General features: G+C 39.2%; 1 pseudogene; it reads left to right on the top strand.

Annotated features, from left to right (window-relative positions):
- Positions 1-14280, top strand: LOC117508965 (annotated as a pseudogene).
- Positions 14281-17530: the final 3250 nt, after the last annotated feature.

Genomic DNA, 17530 nt, shown 5'->3' with positions numbered 1-17530 from the left:
GTGATGTTATTCATGTACAACGTGTTGTTTTGCAACTTTTGCTCTGCTGGGTCTCTTTCTGCTTCCTCCTGTCAGTTACAGGGATACTTGCACCTGAATACGATGCACAAGTCTGGAGATGTGGTTCTTGGTGGGTGTTTATATTAATTTATTCTCAGTTGTTCCTGACCTTTCATTTAAATTTGAACCCCACAATCAATGTGCTACAGGTGAGTGTGGCATGGCACAGCATTCAATATTTCACATTTCAAAAATGGTATAAATGATGATGATGATTATTATTAATGTAGTAGTAGTAGAATTGTTGTTATTGAATAGCATATCTGGTTTAAAAAACATTCACCAGATTATGCATTCTTGTTTATAATTTGAAGTGAACCACTGTGGCTGTTATATAAACACTAACAATTGCTTTAATTCCTGCAATGTGCAAGCTGAAATAGCCCTGAGGATTTTTTTTACTTTTGTTGTTGATGAGAGATAAATGTTTGAACAGAAAAATGACAAAACTGATGATGATATATTTCTCTCAGTTTTAATGTCGAGGATTCAGACAGGCTCAGACCATGGCTTTTGCTATTGAGGAGATAACAAAAATTCCAACCTGCTTCCTAATGTGACTCTGGGATACAAGCTTTACGATAACTGTGTTGAACTTGGAGTTGGATTCCGTGCTGGCCTTGTCTTTAGTCAGTGGTCAAGATAAAGAGTTTATATTCAATGAAACAGGTGGTAGGAACCCTCCAGTGTTGGGAATTGTGGGTGATACTTTCTCTACACATTCTATTGCCATCTCATCTGTCTTAGGTTTGTACAGAGTGCCAATGGTAAGTTTTCTGCATCATCATCATTTCACTGCAGTTTTATTATTCTCTTTGAATTTCTTCAGACTAATATAGGAATAAAGAACATTTAAAAACTGAAACAAAAATATTATTTCTGAATGCTTTCAGCTTTTGTAGGGGTTACAGTCTTTATCTTGTGCAGGGTGAGTTAGCTTTTCAACTTGTTCCTGCTTGAGTGACCGAAAAAAGTTTCCGTCCTTCCTTCCGGACTACCCAAGTGATGCTTTCCAAGTAATGTTAATCTGCTCAAGGAAAATGCAAAACAGACAGTATGGCATGTTGATGCAGTGAAACAAAGCTTGATCTGTACATAATGGACACATTAAACTAAATAAAAAAACACAAAGAACACATCTTTATACAGATCTAGTTTTGAAAATAACACTGAGGTCTGCAAACTAATCTCTAATTTCTCTGTGTAATTAGGTGCTGCCATAATTAATATTTTAAAACACTTGTGCTGGACCTGGGTTGGCCTGTTGGTCATGATGATGACTATGGACTCCATGCTGCCCGAGCTTTCCAGTCAGACTTGGTTGAGTCTGGTGAAGGTTGTCTGCTTACTTAGGAGTTTTGCCTTTTAGCAAGAATCCAGCTGAATTAAGAGAATCGTGGAACTAATAAAGAAATCGACAGCTCGTGTGGTGATTGCATTTGCACATCAGAGTCAAATGATTCAAATCATGGATGAGGTTAGAAATACATCTTAATTTGGGAGAGTCACTAAAAAAGCATGATCCACAGTAATTAAATTTTAATGAAAAAAAAAACTTGTGTTGCTGATAAATTTACTTTATATTGTGTTGTTTGTTTATTTAGGGTTATATTTGTGCTGTCAAATGAACTTTGGTATAAGCAATTTTGGAAAATGACTCATATACAAGATAATTTATTGATCATATGCAGGTTAACACAGAGTCAACAGTGTAATGAAATGCTTAGGATGAGAAGGACTGTTCAAACTCGCAGGAAGTACTAATAGTATGCAATATAAATACAGAAAATATAAGCATATGTAAAAAAAAAAAATAGTCAGTATAAGTAGCCAAACTTCTTCAGCCTTCTCAGGAAGTAGAGTCTCTGCCGGGCTTTCTTAACCACAGTGTCTGCATGTAAGTGTCTGCATATTATGTGTGTTATGTAGTGAGACCTAATTTGACTGTTTTTTTTTTGTTGTTGTTGGGGTTTTTTTTGGGGGGGGGGGGGGGGGGTTGGTTTGTGGACTTTTTATTATATGATGACAGCTGATTCCTTTGATTTTACTTCTGTGCAGGAATTACGACCTTTTCAGTATACTGTGCACCATATACAGGATATGGAATCTGAGCTAGATCAAGATAATAATTTCTATTCCTTTAGAAATAGTAATTGTTAGTATTACAGATGAACAACACAACAACTGCATTTCAAATGACAGGAAACTATCAATCATCCACTTTAACAGCAGGAGTATGTACAAAAATTTTGTGAATATCAAGGATTATTTAAAACAATTTTGTCATCCTTTTGATATAATTGCCATATCGGAAACTTGGCTTGCAGACGTTGATAGGAATTACGAATTGGAAGGTTATGAATTCAATCATTTGAATAGGCAAAATAGAGGAGGAGGAGTTGCATTGTATGTTGACAAAAGGCTTAAATACAAAATTAAAGATCATTTGACAATGGCAGTGGAAAATCTGTTGGAAGGCATGACACTTGAATATTCATGGGAAAAAGGTAAAAATATCATTATTACTTGCATATGTAGAACTCCGGGGTCTAAAATTGAAGCGTTTCAAAAATGGATTGAGAAATACTTTTCACAGATGTATAACAAGCAAGTATTTGTTTGTGGAGATACAGTATAAATATTGATCTTTTATATCGGCATCAGCATAAAGTGACAGAGGATTTCATTAATGCTATGTACAGTTTAAATTTATATCTAAAAATCACAAGGCCTTCAAGAATAACTTCACATTCAGCTGGAATTGTTCCAAACAGTATGGAAGTGGCAAAAGTGATACCTTTATTTAAATCTGGTAGTAAACATCTTTACAAATAAAAGGCTATTGTCACAATTTTCTAAGATATTGGAAAAGCTTTACAATAGCAGATTGGATAAATTTATAGACTGACATAACTTGCTGGACGAAAGTCAATATGGTTTTAGAGCAGGTTGGTCCACTGCACTGGCTATGCTTGATTCAGTAAGAGATAGCAGCAGTCATATGGCCAAAGGGAAATGGTAATAGTTTATTTATTGACCTGAGAAAGGCTTTTGATACATAGATCACAACATATTATTTCAAAATATATGGAACTGTACTGGGATCAGAGTGGTGCTTGAACTGAATAAAAGTTACTTACACAACAGGAAACAGTTTGTTAAACTCAGGGATTTGCTGCTCTTCTTATCTTGACATGGTTTGTGGGGTTCCTCAGGGTTCTGTGTGGGGACGAAAAGGATTTATTTTGTACATTAATGATTAATTAAGTTTCAATCTGTTTAAGGCAGTTCTGTTTGCAGATGATGCAAACCTGTTTTGTTCAGGAGAAAATCTGCAGCAGTTACCGTCCAATTTACATATTGGAATGATAAAGTTAAAGAGATGGTTTGATATTAATAAATTATCACTAAATTTGTCTAAAACTAAAATAATGTTATTTGGGAATTACAACAAAGACATACAAATTTGGTTAAATGTACAAGGGGTAATCATAGAGCGTGTCAAAGAAAATAAGTTGTTAGGTGTTATCACTGATGAAATAATTAACTGGAAAGCTTATATTCAACATATTGAAAAGAAAGTGTCAAAAAGTATTGCAGTACTAAATAAGGTAAGACATGTTCTTGATTGCAAAGCACTTCATACTCTGTATTGTTCATTGGTTGTTCCCTACTTGACTTACTGTGCTGATGTTTGGGGCAATAATTATAAACTACATTGCAATCATTATTCATTCTTCAAAAAAAGAGCATTAAGAACTGTTCACAATGTGGGTTATTGAGATCACACCAGTTCATTGTTTAGTAAATCTAAAATATTAAAACTTTACGATATGAATTACATTTAAAACTGCTGCAATTAAATGTATAAAGTGAAAAAATAAGCAACTGCCCCCTCAGAAGTGAATTTTTTTATGGAGAGACAGGAATCATATAATTTAAGGGGGTGGTATCATTTTAAAATTGCTGGCACAAGGATGACCAGGAAAGGCTTTTGTGTTTCTTCTACTTGTGTCCCTAAAATATGGAATAATCTGCAAAGGAACATAAGCGATGTCCAAATGTCACTCAGTTTAAACGCCAATATAAGGAAACAGATGTTTTCTGACTATGTGAAAACTGTCTAAATTCTCTGAAAATTCATTCATGGTTGAAGCGATATATCTGTTGGTTAAAGTATGGACAATTGAGTTATTAATTTTTTTTTTTTTTTTTGGTTATAGTGATGTGTGCTGTTATTGGTGTGGATATGATGAGGAATTTAAGTTTATGAATTATTTAAGATGTCTGTGTTTGCTGTTTTGCTCAATTTGTTTTGTTTTGGTATTGTTGTGATTAGTAAAGTTCCTGAGGTAAAAGGGGTAGGAGTATATAAGTTTGCTTCTACCTACACCCTTTCGGTTGCATGGGTTGACTGGCTGAGAAATCAGATTTGTTTTATTTTGTTTTGTTTATTTTATTCCAAAGTTCCGAAAGTTCTGAATATGTTGTGAAATAGTTTTTTTTCATCATTTGATAATTTTATTTCTTCTTTTTGGTGTAACAATGTACAGGTGATAAACCAGAATGTGACAGGTCTGCAGTGGATAGCCAGTGAAGCATGGACATCATATGCGGTGCTCCAGACCCCTGAACTCAGCCCATACTTGAGTGGAACACTGGGCATTGACATCCGACGTGGAGAAATTCCAGTCTGAAGGAGTTTCCTGATAAAAATACATCCTGGCCAACAACACAACAGCAGCTATGGACATAATGTGGTGAGACATGAAAATTACAGTGCAGTATTAAACTGTAATATGACATTTCGTTTGTTCTGTATTTCTGTTATGTTTTGAAACATTTCAGGTCAAGCAGTTTTGGGAATTCACATTCCAGTGTAGATTTGCCCCATTTCCAGCAGGTTGGGTGGAAGGTAGTGGAGCACTATGCACTGGATATGAAGATCTACAGAAAGTAGAGAGTGAGTTGTTGGATGTTTCAAATCTCAGGGCAGAGTACAATGTGTACAAGGCCGTGTATGCACTGGCATATGCCCTTGATGACATGTTGAAGTGTGTGCCAGGAAGAGGACCCTTCAGTGGGAAAAGCTGTGCCAGTTTAAACAGCCTTGAGCCATGGAAGGTCTGATGTTTATGTGATTAAATTATATAATTATGCATGTAAAACATTATTTCTTACTAGGGCTGGGCAAGCTAACGAGTTATTAGTGCGTTAACGGATTAATTTACGTCAAAAAAATTTTTTATCGTACGTTAATGCCGTTGTTTTTTGTTTGTTTGTTTTTTATTGTACAAGTCTGTTGCTCACAGGCTTTTGCTTTGCAATTCGGTCGCTGGCTGCTGCTGCACTCACAGGAACCGGTGTGACGAGTCCCCGACACCGGAAAAGAAAAAAAATTGACATATAAACCAATCAACATGGAGTAGGGAAAGGAACTTTTACATGACCGTTTTCATTTTAAAGTGCTTCCATACAGCGTTGTTGACAGAACCAAAGTTATTTGCAGCCACTGCAAAGCTGAATTTTCTTATCAGCAGAGTACTTTGAGTCTTAAATATCACCTAAATTCAGCACACACAGCTGATACCAGCAAATCATTCAACAAAACAAACGGCGGCACAAGGCTACGGCAGACTACATTAGATGCAGCGTGCAGGACAATAGATAAACAAAGGCAAGAGAGGCTCGCAAATGCAACAGCGGAATGGATTGCTCCAGACTGCAGGCCAGTTTAGTGTTGTGGAGGATGTCAGGCTGAGAGACATTCTGAGAATTGCAACAAATGACGACACATATGAGATTCCCTCACAATGCACCATAAAGGAGAGGACTTTACAACGTGAAAGTGCTGTTGCTCTCACTGGGGACTAGTGGACATCATTGGGTTACCATAATTTATTTTTATTGAACTGCAACTGCATAAAAAATTATGTTAAGTGCTTAGAGAACAAACATGATGGCACTTTCGTTCATATGGCAAAAACATTTAAAATAAAATTGTGCTATACACTACTTTTGAATTCATTTTTGGATTTTGTGAATAACAATGCGATTAAGCGCAATTAATGATGGAAATCATGAGATTAATCGCGATTAAAATTTTTAATCATTGCCCAGCTCTAGTCTTTACATATCCAAAATACGAATATATAAAACTATGAGTATTGTCAAGTGGCGGTGCAAGCTCACGTTGGATGTGCATTGTTTATATCATCTGCTATTGTTTATCTGCAAGCTGTACATTCATGACACAGTGTTGATAATCTTCATGAATAAAATAGACTTTGCATATTTAAGGGTAAGGAATTAAGGTCCTTTTCAAATTTGCACCGCTGGTTCACTGGCTGTTTTCCTGCATCAGTACCACACAATGAAACAGAACAAGACTGATGCGCACTGTTGAAATATGTGACTAAAATAGATTTGTTTCCTATTTAAATTGAATTAGTGCATTCATGTACACGTACATGCATTACAGCTGTGTATTATGCCCCATCACACACAGCAAGAATTTGCCAGAAGCATGCATGACACGGCAAATATTGCCATAATCCGATGCAGTCAGGAAGAAAAGAGGCGTGGCCAGCAGTGTCGGCGCGCAGACAGAGTGCCTCGTCCACACCTGTCAGATCACATCCAGAGCGTATGTAGACGACACAAACTGCTGTCAGATGGCCATGAAAGGCTCTGAAGACTGCCTGAACTCCAAATGTATGGATGGCAAACACAGACGCATGGAGCACGGTCTTCCTCACACGCATGTGTGCGCAAGTGCGCAGTGCGCGTGGCACACGTGTATGTATGGATAAACGTTGCATGGGCCATTATGTGTGCGTCCCCGGGTGCACGTGCATGCGCCTGCCACTGGATAGCTTTGCTCAAAGTTTGCTGGCATTGGTCCATGCAGTCCCTCAGACAGAGCGCCTTTCCAGGGAACTTTCTTTTTTCTTATTTGCCCACTTCAGGAGCACAATGCAACTTTGGACACCACAGTGGTTGGAATATCACATGGACTTATTTTATTTTCTTTTGGGTAAGAAGATTTTAACTGTTGGCGGCTGTCCCGGCTTCACGCCCACGTGCATGCTGTGAAACACTCCTGGAGCACTGTTTGAGGTGAGATTCATGTTTATTAATGGTGTAACAGCGCACCACGCAGAGGCAGCTGCCTGTGTTATGATGGAGACAATAGTTCACATTATTTACGTTGCCCATTCACTGTACATGATGATAATTCATAATTATTATCATGATGAAACATGCCACATACATCGGGCGGGGGGTGGGGTGGATATTAGTATACATGGCACAGGTCATACCGGCAGGCTTTGCGGTGCCAGATCTATCTCAAGGTTTTCTCGTATGCGCTCAAATCATTTCAGATCCCGTTTTGCCACCTTCGGAATATGAAAATTCCAGTCAGATGGTCATCAGACAACACATGGAGCACTGTCAGATAGGTGTCCCATCTCGACCGCGCCCGGAGAGTTTTGAACATGTGCGTCACACTCGGGGCTGCTGGCTGATTTTGACCAACTGTGTGAGCTTCTGCAGATGGCTGTCAAAATGTTTTGGAACTGAAATCTGACACTTTCTGGATGTGCGCCGATTCATAATTTCGACACCACACTGCGTGATTCCAGCTGTGTGTGATTGTGGCATTAATGCCAGCAGTGTGGCTGACTGGCTGTTAAAAAAATAAAAAATGCAATTTTCAGGCTGATTCCAATTTGTACATCCGCAGATTTTTAATCATGTCAAAAACTACAATTTACTGCTCTTTGAAAAATGAACAACTGTCTCAACGAGAAAAAATTGATGGAACAATTTGCATAGATTTTTTTAAAGTTATTTCAACTTAAATTATTTCAACTTAACTAGAGACATCTTGTGGCATTAATTCAGTTGAAAGTTGAAATAACCTTAAAAAGGTGTATGCCTTTTTAGGTATATGAGGTCTGTTAGAAAAGTATCCGACCTTTTTATTTTTTTCAAAAACCATATGGATTTGAATCACGTGTGATTGCATCAGCCAAGCTTGAACCTTCGTGCGCATGCGTGAGTTTTTTCACGCCTGTCAGTTGCGTCATTCGCCTGTGAGCAGGCTTTGTGTGAGCAGTGGTCCACCCCTCTTGTCGGATTTTTTTTGCGAATACATGTCTGAATGATTTGGAGCTTTGCTGCATCAATTTTTTCCAGAAACTGTGAGAGACCTCCAGGTGGTAACCATTCAGAAAATTCAAATGGCTTTGAGGGACGATTTTATGGGGATTACACAGATTAAGGAGTGCTCCAGCCGGTTTAAAGACTGCCCACAGCTGCTGAGAGCGCGCACGCTCCGAGCGCCGATTGACAGGCTTAAACCCCGCTGAAACAACCAGATCATTTCCAACGTGAAGGCTTTTCATGGAAAGAAAAGCGGAGGATTGCGCCACCGTGCTGCTCATGGCGCGGCACAAAACCACCTCTGTGTTGGTCTCACAGGACGGCTTTGAGATGGCTTTCAGATGGCTGTCGGTGGGTTTTCAGTCGTGTGACTAACCAAGAAATTGTGGATGAGCCTGGACATGCCAGAACATGTCCTGTGAGGCTTCATCACGGCGTTGCTTTGCACCATGCCGCACCGCTGCGACGCGCAGAATTCCTCCGCTCCTCTTTCCATGACAAAAACTCCTGTAACAGTGGAATGTGTCATTCATTTCCAAACTGGACGCTGTGTTTTATCCGGGACGTCCTCTGACTAGCACAGGAATTGCGGAAGACGTGGACATCAGCACTTTTTCAGCACATTGAGACAGATGTGCGGAGGAATTCCGCGCGTCGAGGTGGAGCTGCATGGCGCAAAGCAACGCCGTGATGAAGCCTCACAGGACATGTTCTGGCATGTCCAGGCTTATCCACAATTTCTCGGTTAGTCACACGACTGAAAACCCACGACAGCCGTCTGAAAGCCATCTCAAAGCCGCCCTGTGAGACCAACACGGAGGTGGTTTTGTGCCGCGCCATGAGCGGCACGGTGGCGCATCCGTCCGCTTTTCTTTCCATGAAAAAAACTCCTGTAACAGTGGAATGTGCCAAAAAAAGTACTGATGTCCACGTCTCCCGCCATTTTTGTGTAAGTCAGACGACGTCCCGGATCAACAAAGCCTTCACGTTGGAAATGATCTGGTTGTTTCAGCAGGGTCTGAGCATGTCGATCGGCGCTCGGAGCACAACGCGCTCTCAGCAGCTGTGGGCGGTCTTTAAACCGGCTGGAGCACTCCTTAATCTGTGTAATCCCCATAAAATCGTCCCTCAAAGCCATTTGAATTTTCCGAATGGTTACCACCTGGTGGTCTCTCACAGTTTCTGGAAAAAATTGATGCAGCAAAGCTCCAAATCGTTCAGACATTTATTCGCAATAAAAATCCGACAAGAGGGGTGGACCACTGCTCACACAAAGCCTGCTCACAGGCGAATGACGCAACCGACAGTCGTGAAAAAACTCAGGCATGCGCACGAAGGTTCAAGCTTGGCTGATGCCATCACACGTGATTCAAATACATATGGTTTTTGAAAAAGATAAAAGGTCGGAAACTTTTCTAACAGACCTTGTATACCTATATATATATATATATTGTGCACAGAATTGTGGATATGTGACGACAATGTATGCAAAGAATATGAAGCCGATATGTGCACGTCACCATATGGCAGCACTGGCGGTACTTATCTATCCTATCCATTTATCAGCCATTTATCAGTTTATTCAGTCATATTTTTGGGGACTATGTGGTGGTTCTCATCATGGTTTGCTCTGATTTATGAGTAGTCAGCTGCTTATTTTCTCAGTAATCCTACATTAATTTGACCTAACGGATCAAGCTACCAGTATCTGCTTTAACATTGTTAATATATTATACAACCCCAATTCCAATGAAGTTGGGAAGTTGTGTAAAATGTAAATAACAACAAAATACAATGATTTGCAAATCTTCTTCAACTGAATACACCACAAAGACAAGATATTTAATGTCAACCTGATAAACTTTATTGTTTTTGTGCAAATATTTGCTCATTTTGAAATGCATGCCTGCAACATGTTTAAAAAAAGCTGGGACAGTGGTATGTTTACCACTGTGTTACATCACCTTTCCTTCTAACAACACTCAATAAGCGTTTGGGAATTGTGAGTGTCATTACTGGGTCTAAAAGGAGCATCCCCAAAAGACTCAGCTGTTCACAAGCAAAGATGGGGAGAGGATCGCCACTTTGTGAACAACTGCATGAAAAAATAGTCCAACAGTTTAAGAAAAATGTTTCTCAACATTCAATTGCAAGGAATTTAGGGATTCCATCATTTACAGTCCATAATATAATCAGAAGATTCAGAAAATCTGGAAAACTTTCTTCATGTAAGTGGCAAGGCCAAAAACCAACATTGAATGCCTGTGATCTTTGATCCCTCAGGCAGCACTGCATTAAAAAATCGACATCATTGTGTAAAGGATCATACTGCATAGACTCAGGAACACTTCAGAACACCATTGTCAGTTAACACAGTTTGTTGCTACAACTACAAGTGCAAGTTAAAACTCTACCATGCAAAGTGAAAGCCATACATCAAGCTCATTTGAAATGGACATCCGCAAAGTGGAAACGTGTGCTGTGGTCTGATGAGTCCACATTTCAAATTGTTTTTGGAAATCATGGATGTCGTGTCCTCCGGACAAAAGAGGAAAAAGACCATCCAGATTGTTACCAGCACAAAGGTTAAAAGCCAGCATCTGTGATGGTATGAGGGTGTGTTAGTGCCCATGGCATGGGTAATTTACACATCTGTGATGTCACCATCAATGCTGAAAGGTACATCCAGGTTTGGTGCTCCAACAATGCTGCCATCCAAGCAACATCTTTTTCAGTGACGTCCCTGCTTATTTCAGCAAGACAATGCCAAGCCACATTCTGCATGTGTTACAACAGCATGGCTTTGTAGTAAAAGAGCGCGGGTACTAGACTGGCCTGCCTGCAGTCCAGATCTGTCCCCCACTGAAAATGTGTGGCGCATTATGAAGCGCAAAATATGACAATAGAGACCCCAGACTGTTGAAGAGCTGAAGTCGTACATCAAGCAAGAATGGGAAAGAATTCCACCTATAAAGCTTCAACAATTAGTGTCCTCAGTTCCCAAATGCTTATTGAGTGTTTTTTAGAAGGAAAGGTGATGTAATACACTGGTAAACATACCACTGTCCCAGCTTTTTTGAAACGTATTGCAGGCATCCATTTCAAAATGAGCAAATATTTGCAAAAAACAATACATTTTCTCAGTTTGAACATTAAATATCTTGTCTTTGTGGTGTATTCAATTGAATATAGGTTGAAGAGGTTTTGCAAATAATTGTATTCTGTTTTTATTTACATTTTACACAACATCACAAGTTCATTGGAATTGGGGTTGTACATAATACTGACTATAATGAATATATATGAATCCAATGGTACGAATATACCATTCAACTTAGCATTGCCTTGTTGAATGGTACATTCCATCGTTCACCTCATGAAATATTCGTTCCATTGAAAGAATGACAAAACATTCATTATTTATTTAATATAGTGGCTATACTAGATCCTTGTCATTTGATATTTTATTAATTCATAAACAACAGAAAGGGTACTTACATTTTGGTGTTCGACTGATGCATAACAGTCCAAAACAAACTCTAAATTCCAAAATTACGACAATGTATTCCATGACGCCATGCACTGACTTTGTGCACTTCCAAAGAAAAAAAAAGACTCCGTGCAGCTCCTCAGTCCAGCAAAAAATCACTTCAGAAATGTGTCCAGCTTTTCATCCTAACAGCTCTTCATGCCTCCAGACGGCTTACAGTGTAGTGGATTTGTTTTTGTGTGTGTGTGTGTGTGTGTGTGTTAGAAGTATTAGCAGTGACAATAAGCTCCTTCAAATTGTTGTCTGCCAGGAAAACAAACTCTGACATGTTTAGCTAAACGCCGCCCCTGGTCGCGTGAGCACTCGCAGTGGTTAAAGCGTGCAATAGCACATTTCATGAAGCACTAAAATTGCACCCTAAAAAAAGAACTATTGCACGGTAAATGAAACACAACAGCAAATGGTATGAATAATTCATGCCACATGACATACAACCCACCAATCAAATGACAAGGATCCACTCAGCCGTTATATAAAATATTATATGAGACAAGAATTTCACTCAGTGAAAATATTGCAGCAGGGATGTCTTAAATGATACTTTTGGACATTTCACCACACAACAAGCCATATTATTCCAGTTATTTGTCATAAAATGCTCAAAACAGAAGACATAGTCCTCCACAACAAGTGGCAGCTGGAGCGGGCAACCTGTGAGCTCCGGGCGCTGTGAGAGTCAGAGTTGCTGGGCTCAGCAGCTGTCACTTAAAATGACCAGGCCCCTAATTTTATGTCTAACTTTATGGATTAATTAAAATGTCTTAAACTAAGATGTTTGAAAAAAATGCATCCCTTGTGCAGTTCTCATGGAGTGGGAAAAATATCTGCAGACATGGAAACTGCTTTTCTGTGCCAGGCTGCAAACATGTTTATTTCTGCTTCAAAGTTGTATGTTTTAAAAGGGACTTAAATTGTAACCCGCTTGCATTTGAAGGCAACATCAAATGTGCAGTCAAAAAACTGCAACCTTTCTGCTTCAGGGTGGGCTTCATCTGAGACCAACAAACCTTATTGCTTGTTTTTAATCTCTCAGAGGATTGATTGACTTATGCCTGAGTTATTTTCTATTCCTTATTTTATTTTGTACAGCTTGTGCATTACTTACAAAATGTCAATTTCACCACACCATTTGGTGACCAGGTGTTATTTGATGAGAATGGTGATTCCTTACCAATCTATGATATTGTTAACTGGTGGAGGCTCCCCAATGGAAAAATAAAGGTTGAAAATGTGGGTGTGGTTCAGAAGTCAGCCTGGAAAGGTGAAGAGCTCAAACTTGAAGAAGACAGAATCTACTGGAACTTACAGTTCAAAGAGGTCACATGCCATATTTACATGATTTTATGGAAAAGGTAACTAACAGTGTGAAAGTATCAGAGAGAAAGAAATTAATTCTCTTTCTGTAGCCTCCCCGGTCAGTCTGTAGTGAAAGCTGTCCACCTGGAACACACATAGCAAGAAAGAAGGGTGAGCCTCTGTGCTGTTTTGACTGCATGCCATGTTCTGACGGAAAGATCAGCATGAAACAGGTTGGTATAAGTGGAAAAAAATGCATCTTTTTGAAAATAAAATGACAGATTTTCTCCTTAGACTCGATGGATTGCACCAGTTGTCCAGAGGACTTTTGGCCTAATCCCCAGCATGACAAGTGCGTTGCAAAAGGAATTGAGTTCCTGTCCTACCATGAGCCTCTGGGTATCTGCCTGACTGCTGCCTCATTGCTGGGGACATTTTTCTGTGCTGTTGTCCTTGGGATCTTCACATATTATCACAGTACACCCATAGTACGAGCCAACAATTCAGAACTGAGCTTCCTGCTCATAATTTCACTAAAGTTTTGCTTCCTGTGCTCACTGCTGTTTATTGGCCGGCCTCAGCTGTGGACATGTCAGCTGAGACATGCAACCTTTGGGATCAGCTTTGTGCTTTGTGTCTCATGTATCCTGGTAAAAACCATGGTGGTTCTGGCTGTGTTTAAGTCCTCCAAACCAGGAGGTGGAGCCAAATTGAAATGGTTTGGTGCCAGACAACAGAGAGGGACAGTTCTGGCTTTGAGTTCTGTCCAGGCAGTAATCTGCACTGCTTGGCTTGTCTCTTCCTCTCCAGCTCCTCATAAAAACACTCAATATCACAATGACAAAATAGTTTATGAATGTGTTGTTGGATCCACAGTTGGTTTTGCAGTGTTATTGGGTTACATTGGCTTTCTGGCTGTCCTCAGCTTCCTGCTTGCATTTCTGGCCAGGAATCTTCCTGACAGTTTTAATGAGGCTAAACTCATCACTTTCAGCATGCTGATATTCTGTGCTGTGTGGGTGGCATTTGTCCCAACTTATATCAGCTCCCCTGGTAAATATGCAGATGCAGTGGAAGTATTTGCCATCCTGGCCTCCAGTTTTGGCCTCTTGGCTGCACTGTTTGGACCCAAATGTTACATTATCCTCCTAAGACCTGAGAGAAACACGAAGAAGGCAATCATGAGCCGTGGTATTGAGACTTAACCCTCCAGCTCCAGGGATATTTTTTTTTTCACAATTTTACCATATTTCCAGTCATTCCAATTTGAAGGTTTTTTTTTATAACGCCCATGTGTTGCATATAAAAATGTTTACTCCAATCTCAGCTTTCAGAATATGTCTCACATATTTGTCGAGAACACTGTATGTAGAAATATTTTATGTGTAAATCTGAAAAAGAGAAAAATATACGTTTTTCAAAAATTCTTCAAATGTTTCTTGAAAATACACCTTCAGGCCACCTTCGAATTTGGGTGAGAATTTATATTTGAGCACCCCAAATTTATGCACCTGCCTAATTTTTTTTAAAGAATTATTGCACACTTTTTGTAAATCCCAGAAACTTAATTTCACTTCTCAAATATCAGTGTTTGTCTGCTATATGATATATTTAACTGAAATTGCTGATCCAAACAACCAATGATTTATAAAGGAAAATCATAGAAATCATCAGGGGTGCCCAAATACAGTGAGGAAAATAAGTATTTGAACACCCTTCAGTTTTACAAGTTCTCCCACTTAGAAATCATGGAGGGGTCTGAAATTATCATCTTAGGTGCATGTCCACTGTGAGAAACATAATAAAAAAAAATAAAATAAAAAAAATAAAAATCCGGAAATTACAATGTATGATTTTTTTTTATAATTTATTTGTATGTTACTACTGCAAATAAGTATTTGAACACCTACCAACCAGGAAGAATTCTGGCTCTCACAGACCTGTTCATTTTTCTTTAAGAAGCCCTCTTATTCTGCACTCTTTATCTGTATTAATTGCACCTGTTTGAACTTGTTACCTGTATAAAAGACACCTGTTCACACACTCAATCAATCACACTCCAACCTGTCCACCATAGCCAAGACCAAAAAGCTGTCTAAGGACACCAGGGACAAAACTGTAGACCTGCACAAGGCTGGGATGGACTACAGAACAACAGGCAAGCAGCTTGGTAGAAGACAACAACTGTTATGATTATTTATTAGAAAGTTTAGAAACACAAGATGACTGTCAATCTCCCTCGGTCTGGGATTCCATGCAAGATCTTACTTTGTGGGGTAAGTATGATTCTGAGAAAGCTCAGAACTACACAGGAGGTTCGTAAAAAGAACCCTTCGAAAAACCGAGGTTCCCCTGTATTAGCAAACAGCAGTGAACAATGGAAGTTGAAAATTAAATTCTGGACTCACACACCAGTACAGCAGGGGGCAGTAAATCATCTATATATTAAAAACCAAGTGGCCTCTGTGTACATGTATGCATGTGTGCCTGTGTATAACTTTGATCACAGATAAACTGGGAGAGCTGACATTTGCCGTTTTGTGTGCTTATGTGTTTTGGGGCATGGATGAACGGCGCCAAAACAACATTGATAGGATGAATATTTTTTTTTTTAGAAACTATGGATATTAGCTAACAACACTGAACAAGGGATGTTGTTAAATACATTCTGGACTCACACAGCATTCCATTAGGGGATGGTAAATCATTTCTATATTAAAAGTGAAGTGGCACCTGTGTACAACCCCAATTCCAATGGACTTGGGATGTTGTGTAAAATGTCAATAAAAACAGAATACGTTTTGCAAATCCTCTTCAACCTATATTCAATTGAATAAACCACAAAAACAAGATATTTAATGTTCAAACTGATAAACTTTATTGTTTTTGTGCAAATAATTCTTCATTTTGAAATGGATGCCTGCAACACATTTCAAAAAGCTGGGACAGTGGTATATTTCCCACTGTGTTACATCACCTTTCCTTCTAACAACACTCAATAAGCATTTGGGATTTGAGGTCACTAATTGTGGGTGAGGATCACCACTTTGTGAACAACTGCATGAAAAAAAAATAGTCCAACAGTTTAAGAACAATGTTTCTCGATGTTGAATTGCAAGGAATTTAGGGATTCCATCATCTGCAGTCCATAATATAATCAGAAGATTCAGAGAATCTGGATAACTTTCTACACATAAGCGGCAAGGCCGAAAACCAACATTGAATGCCCGTGACCCTTGAGCCCTCAGGTGGCACTGCATTAAGAACCAACATCATTGTGTAAAGGCTCAGGAACACTTCAGAAAACCATTGTCACAGTTCGTCGCTACATCTACAAGTGCAAGTTAAAACTCTACCATGCAAAGCAAAAGCCATACATCAACAACGTCTAGAAATGCTGCCTCCTTCTCTGGGCCCAAGCTGATTTGAAATGGACAGATGCAAAGTGGAAAAGTGTGCTGTGGTCTGATGAGTCCACTTTTCAAATTGTTTTTGGAAATCCTGGACGTCGTGTCCTCCAGACAAAAGAGGGAAAAGACCATGCAGATTGTTACCAGCGCAAAGTCCAAATACCAGCATCTGTGATGGTATGGTGGTGTGTTAGTGCCCATGGCATGGGCAACTTACACATCTGTGATGGCACCATCAATGCAGAAAGGTCCATCCAGGTTTTGGAGCAAGACATGCTGCCATCCAAGCAACGTCTTTTTCAGGTATGTCCCTGCTTATTTCAGCAAGACAATGCCAAGCCACATTCTGCACGTGTTACAACAGCGTGGCTTCATAGTAAAAGATTGTGGGTACTAGACTGACCTGCCTGCAGTCCAGACCTGTCACCCATTGAAAATGTGTGGCGCATTCTGAAGTGCAAAATATGACAAGAGAGACCCTGGAGTGTTGAACAACTGAAGTCGTACATCAAGCAAGAATGGGAAAGAATTCCACCTACAAATCTTCAACAATTAGTGTCTTCAGTTTGCACAAAAACGATAAAGTTTATCAGTTTGAACATTATTTCCCAATCTCAATTCTCTTTTGTACCTTGTCCCTTGCCCTTGGCCCTACCCCTACCCCTTTAAAACAAGGGGTAAGGCGAAGGGGTATGTCTCTAGCCCTATGAATTGAGACACCCCTCCACCTTTGGGGAAAAAAGAAACTGCCCATCTCCACTCTTTGTCAACATGACAACCGTAGCAAAACTTGTTGCAGCTGCCTGTTTGCTCTTTTTATTTTTTCGCCTTTCTGCGTAAATGCAAGGAAATAAAAGTCACAGATTTCTTCGACACATCGCAATCATGTTGGAGAATTTTGTGGTATTAGTTAATTTATTTAATTCATAATTTATAATGATAATTAATAGTAGTAATAATGAATTAATTAGTAGTTAATTAATGTTAATAATACTGATAATAATTAGTCATTAATAATAGTAATAATTAGTATTGTTAATTGAGT

Source organism: Thalassophryne amazonica, chromosome 4, assembly GCF_902500255.1.
Source record: "Thalassophryne amazonica chromosome 4, fThaAma1.1, whole genome shotgun sequence".
Taxonomy (NCBI): domain Eukaryota; kingdom Metazoa; phylum Chordata; class Actinopteri; order Batrachoidiformes; family Batrachoididae; genus Thalassophryne; species Thalassophryne amazonica.
Note: the sequence above shows the minus strand (reverse complement) of the source record. Positions and strands in the feature narration are given on the sequence as shown.